The 5759-nt window shown below is 30.6% G+C and overlaps 1 long non-coding RNA gene across 1 annotated transcript; it reads right to left on the reverse strand.

Moving 5' to 3' along the window:
- Positions 1 to 1728: 1728 nt before the first annotated feature.
- Positions 1729 to 2922, reverse strand: LOC137932572 (uncharacterized). The gene is made up of 3 exons (XR_011109095.1): positions 2879 to 2922; positions 2686 to 2775; positions 1729 to 1841 (listed from the first exon to the last, which is right to left on the reverse strand). It is a non-coding gene; the product is annotated as an uncharacterized lncRNA (long non-coding RNA).
- Positions 2923 to 5759: the final 2837 nt, after the last annotated feature.

Here is a 5759-nt window from a genome sequence, read left to right on the forward strand (position 1 = left end):
CTGAAAGAATCTATGTTTATATCCAGTTAAAACTCAAAGCCCATTATCCAAGATTAAAATATAACCTAAATATAATATACACGAATTTTGATTTTGGACGATCATTAACGAATTTAATTTTTAAGAAAATGTATAGGGGTGTATATATAACGACTTTATTTAAGTATCTTAAAACATAGTGATACTAATACCGTATTAGATTTTCCGACTCGTGGAACACACTGCAATGGTTACAAATTATAACAGCAACAAAATACATTTTTTATTTACTATGGGTATTACAGTTTAGTTTAATAAACAAAGCAAATGTGTTAGCGTTCACATTTACTTAAAATATTTACAGTTAATTCAAATACATATATATATATATCTTTATATATACATATATATGTATGTATGTATATATATATATATATATATATATATATATATATATATTACCCAAGGCGCATATGAATATTAAAAAGGCTACAGTGCAACATCGCACATAAAAAGTTTTGAAAATACTGTATTACAGTATTTTGTGTATTTAGAAAAATGTAGTCATCATCACGAATTGCGTTTGCGCTCGGCGACGGTTGCACTCGTTGTTGATAAATATAAAAACACTACTGCTCATAAACAGTGAAGGGAAACAATGCAGCAGGTAATCGGCATATCCTAGGGTTAAACTTTTAACGTGACTTTCACCAACGAAATGACACTCTCACACATAACGCTAAAATCTATACTTATAATATGATTGTTAGTATTTTCTAACAACAGCAATGAAAGGAAATAATAATACCGTATAATTAAAATCTATAGAATACACGTAAAAAATTGTCACTGACTCTCATTTTTTATTATTTGCACTTTATTGTACATCGTTGATAACAACTGAAAAAAAAAACAATTTATGTAGGAGAACAAGAGGCGGTCTTATCGCTTGACGCGATCTCTACCAGCCACCCTTTGGTCGGATCAGTTGGAGAGACATGAAGGAAAGGGCAGTTTAGGGTGTACATACATTATTACACACTCATACGTATATAAATATTTATGAAAAATAAATGATTTGAAAATAAATTTGTAATTTATTTTTAGGCTTTAGACTTTTATTTTTTTTTAATTAATTACACACAGAATCGTTGCAGTCTAAACTCAAAACACAGAAGAAATAATGTTTACATGAAGCTTTGTTTATTGGAATAAAACATAATTAAATATTTTTTGGTAGTTAAACTTTTTTATTGTATAATATAATATAATAGCCAAAATTATTAATGGTTTATTCAAAAAAAATGTAATCTCAAAAACAAACTGGCGGTCAAAAAATGCATGCAAAAAAAAGGTTTTTTCGAAAAATTCCTAGTGCAATTAACTTAGTCATTATCATAAAGCAGTTTAATGTAATTCCTATTCTACACCGCCGACCTTTTTTCTGACATCTTTAATTTTCTGTTTCTCACAATACTTCTCCGAACTAAGCTCTACGGCCTATTATGAATCGATTAATCTTTTGAAATGTTAATAGTGGTAAATTATTCAGCGGGTAATAGCGATAAAAAGCTATTACAAAATTGTTAATCATAGGCTTATCACACAAAAATATTCCAGGAGGACAAAATTAAAGACATTTACTATTTACAAAACAATTTATTAAAGGTTCGTATTGAATATATTGCTATTTACAGAGTAACCGATTGCTCTTCTTTATACAGTAGTTAAGGTTCATTATTATTTGTTCACGGGGTGTAATTTTTCAGCTTATGTAATTAAAAAGTGGAAATGAATCCAGGAGATACGACTCGATCACCTAAATATCCTCCGTTCACGACAGTAGGGCCGGCTACGACGGTCTGGAAGATAATAAAGTTTGAAAAATGTTACAAACTTCATTGAAAGTTTTAATATTTATAGATAAATTAAAAAGTTCAAAGGTTGACAACATAGTTAACGTCGCGGAAAGTCACTAGATGCGGGCAGCACAAGAGTGGTCATAGTGGCGACCTTTGCTTTGTAGGCTTGTTCCTTGCAATTATCGTCTATCGGCTGAAATAATGACAATGATAAAGATAATAGGCAAGTTAACCACTGGCTGTAAAAAGACTACATAGCGCACAGAACAAAAGGCCGCTGGTGCCTTAAGGTTTTTTAACGGCTTCCGCTATTGGGGGCCTTTCGTATCTTTGAGAAAGACAGGGTCGTTTTATTTCATTTAATTATTTTTTTTCCAATTACTTTTATTTTCGCACCTCTTCTTGCATTCTTCTTATAATATTTCGTATTTCATCTTTCTTTCCAAATTTCTTCTGCCTTTCTCTTTCATTCGATATCATTCATTGATCACCTTATTCCTCAGTTTTACATTTCTTTATTTTATTTTAAACATTTTGTTCTATATACTTTACATTTTCATTTTGATTTATTTGCTACATTATGGTTTATCCTTATTCTTATTTTTTCCTCTAGAATTTTCCTACAAAGTTCGAGGAAGGTACCCTAAGGTTCCGGAGTGGAGATTACGGATCTCCAAGCACAGCGTCAAACGTCCACCCCCAAAAGGCACAGATGACTTTGTTAAGACTGTCGGAAAACGCTGAATGTAGACCGATTTCAACCGATCTTATTGGAAATCTATGGGAGAAGACTATGTCCAGTAGCAGACGTCGGACAGCTGTAATAAAGCCGTGACAAGCTTACCCTTTGGCCGAGAGGTGCTACGATGCCGGGCCATGTGAGCAGCTGTGGATTGGCAGAGGCCAAAGCGATGAAGCACAAAACGAAGATAACCTGTGACAACAATTTATTTGTATTATAAAACAACTTAAAAATAACGAAATAAATCTCCATTATATATAAAATATTTTAAACGAATTATTAATAGAGTACGTACTAAGTATTTCATTTTTATTGAAGATTGATGTCGGTGATTGAAAATGATGAAGCAAACTATGTATTGTGATAGAAAATCGTACAATATATACTGAACTCTTAAGGAAATTGTTGTATAACCGGTACAACAATGGGCGGGGCAAAGTTATCTTACTCCAGTATGTAAATACTAGGCTTGATAAAAAAGTAGATCTAAGTTATAATAAGTATTTGTTTTTTTTTTCATTTTAAAGATTATTTTTATAGTCTGTTAATAAATATAATCATACAATTTTAAACATAAAAACCAATGGTAATAAAACGCCATCATTCGAATGTATTTATAATTATTTTTAATAAATTACTACAGATATTTTAAAAGAGAAAATTAAAATGTTATTAGCAAACGTCAATCACAATACTATGTTTGAGGAAACCAATATTCTGAAGGTTAGAAACTCGATTATTTCAATTGTCTTATTAGTCATTGCAGCAGCCTTTTTGTAAGTATACCTTGAATGCTAGTGTGACAATTAAATTAAGTTTTGTTTAAATATCCTGAAAGACGACAGAATCCGCTGTACCTCGCCTTAGGAAAGCGCGACACACTGGGTCTGTGTGTGATTTGCATGTCAGATACCATTAAAAATTTCGATGTTTATGTGGAATAAATTTATATAATAAACATCTCCGGTATTAAACTTGAGTCAATTTTGTTAAAATAACTTACAAAATTTTCGCTCACAACAAAGAAAAATTGCCGTTGCGAGCCCTTTACCGTTTGATATAAACATTATTATCACCGAAAAAGTCATTTTAATTAAACTTTATGTAATTTTTTAAGAGCACTTATTCAGTTTAACGTGAATTATATTTATCGTTTATATGATTAATTTCAATATAATTTTGTAGAATGTTGCCTATGTCGTATAATACTCGGTCGTCTTGGTAATTGCGACGGACAACGCTTTACAAAACCAAAACTAGTCGGATATCTCGCTCTGATTGCCGACGTGCAAAATCAAAAGCCGGGAACTGTACCATTTACAACTTAATGAAATCTGCTGATCTTAATAAAATTCATTTAATGGCATATTATTGGCATATTTATTATATTTTATGGCAATTGCTTTATGGTTTGATGCGTGTTTCTAATCACATGTACTTAATTTGCATAGTATTAAATATTGTTTATAAAAGTATTGATATTTATTTTTTATTGAAAATATAAACGATACAAAGAAATCCTTTGGTACAATTTATTGCAAAATGGACGCTGTGGCCATGAACTTCGGTAGAGAAGACTACAGACCGGCATACGTAGCATAGAACGTCTATTCACACGCTGAATAGACAAACTTATTAGGGTTGTCAGAAGACTAGGTGCAGGCCTTCTTCAAACCTGCCCTATTGGAAACTTATGGATCAACCTATTTCTAGCAGAGGATGTTCTACGGCTGAAATGATAATGATGTAATAACACCATACACGGAGTCACACAATATGTGTTTGTCCTAAAGTGTTAACCAGATACTTTAAAAAACCCATCAAAAAGAAACAAAACCAATACATAACAAAGAATATATTTTTGGGTTATTAATCATAGCTTAAATATTAATAAGTTTTGTTTGAATGAAAATATAATAATTTAATTAAATCGCCACGTTTACTACGACTCTTTAATTTCATTCTGTCATACATGATATATTCAAACATAAGAAAAAGAAATATTATGCAAACAAAGTACTCATTGGCTATCAATTAATGTATGGAATTCCTATCCAAGAATTAATGGTTTTATAAATAATAAATAACGTAATAATAATATAGTATGGAATAGCATTTTGAAAATTTTCATTATATCTAATAAAATTAATTTTACCAGTCTCTGCAGACCTTGTATTACCGGAAGTTATTTACTTAACGCATTCACAGGAATGAAATGAATTTAACATACTGCAGAGTGATAAAACGTGATTATATTGCACTTTGTCTGCAGAAAGCTTTAAAGCTTTTATAATCGATCGCACTGTTTTTTTATAAATATTACTAGCTTATCTCGCAATCGTTTTTTTGCAAAAAATATTAGTTTTTAATTTTTTTTTTTTTTATTAATTCTAATTTGTATCGCTGGTGTTTTTTTTTTACAGTATTTATCTTTCGCTTTAACTAAACGCAGACAGTTGGGAGAGGGTTGCCGCTATTTGATACGGATCTTTCTTCTCCCAGCTGCGAGGCACGACAGCGTTTTTTATATTATTATTTTTTTTTACACAATTTTCACTTACGGGTAAATACAGCTAAAATTTATACATATTAACAATACAATTTGGAATACACAATTATATATATGGAAAGGAAATTTTATATATTAGATAATCAAAAGCTTTTTCTAAAATGCCTTATGGCTCGTTTATTGTTATGAAACCATAATGGGATAACTTTAACTTTAAAATTTAATTAATATTTATTATATGCTAGATCAAGCTAGATTTTTCTCGAGCATAGTGTTTACATATATAAGATACTTGAAGTGTGACCTAAAGATAATTGCGCCGCGCCTACTATTGTACCGGTTATGCAACAATTTCCTTAATAATCCAGTATATATACTAAGATTTTCTATCACAATACACAGTTTACTGCATCGTCAATCACTGACCGCCCTAGTAATCTTCAGTAAAAATGAAATACTTGGTGCGTTTAAAAATATATAGATTATTTAATGGCTAAAACATTGTTTTAGCCATTGGGCGTCCTATGCCATAGAACTCTCGTAAATATAATTTATTGAACCTGTAGGTCGCATCGAACGTCTTTCGACATCCTTAAAAAATAGTCGATGGATTGGTCTTTTATACACATGTTTGAAATATTCTACATATCATGTATCTTTATTTCGC

The sequence above is a fragment of the Battus philenor genome, unplaced genomic scaffold (assembly GCF_028537555.1).
Source record: "Battus philenor isolate CCGP_79_NKW_IND1 unplaced genomic scaffold, ilBatPhil1.0.hap1 SCAF_11, whole genome shotgun sequence".
NCBI classification, from domain to species: domain Eukaryota; kingdom Metazoa; phylum Arthropoda; class Insecta; order Lepidoptera; family Papilionidae; genus Battus; species Battus philenor.